The sequence below is a fragment of the Penaeus monodon genome, chromosome 32 (assembly GCF_015228065.2).
Source record: "Penaeus monodon isolate SGIC_2016 chromosome 32, NSTDA_Pmon_1, whole genome shotgun sequence".
Lineage (NCBI taxonomy): Eukaryota > Metazoa > Arthropoda > Malacostraca > Decapoda > Penaeidae > Penaeus > Penaeus monodon.
The window spans coordinates 23,872,369-23,872,966 of NC_051417.1; the positions used below are offsets into that span (position 1 = coordinate 23,872,369).

The 598-nt window shown below is 30.4% G+C and overlaps 1 protein-coding gene across 12 annotated transcripts in view; it reads right to left on the reverse strand.

The window, feature by feature from the left end:
• LOC119593731 (myoneurin-like) overlaps positions 1 to 598 on the reverse strand; it is a 102,537-nt gene that overhangs the window by 29,047 nt on the left and 72,892 nt on the right. The window lies entirely within an intron of this gene.

Genomic DNA, 598 nt, shown 5'->3' on the forward strand with positions numbered 1-598 from the left:
ATTCAGTAAATGACTCTGATAACAAAAATCCAAAACCACCTCGCAATTTTAAAATTCCCAACCAATTACATCACAGTAAACTCACTAAACTGTAGACAATACAAGTACCATCTATAATTTCCACAAATTTAAACTTTTGTCATTACTGTTGTTATTACCATTCTAACCATCAACAGTTTTTAGCTGTTAACTGCATTAATAAATCTTCAAGTCTTACATGAAAATTGTTTTTCTGATATTTATATTCTTCACTTTACTTATTAAGAGGAACTTATTCCGGTAAACACTGTATTATAGACACTTTATCTATTTAGTATCTATCTTTTTGAGTTAGAGTACATAATAGGATACACTAAAGTAGTAATCCTTAAAGCCAGAAGCAGGATCCTCCATATCCCAAAGACCTCTAACCTCCTAATGAGAGTTAAGCATACAACAATAAACTACAGATTGAAATTACATATAGTATATATGGCTACTTTGCTGCCAGTATGATAACTATAGCAAGCAATGAATTAATATGTACATCTTTTGCTACAAACTTTTACCTCCATGACTTTAAGTATGTTTATGATATAAATCACTTGCAAGGTGACTC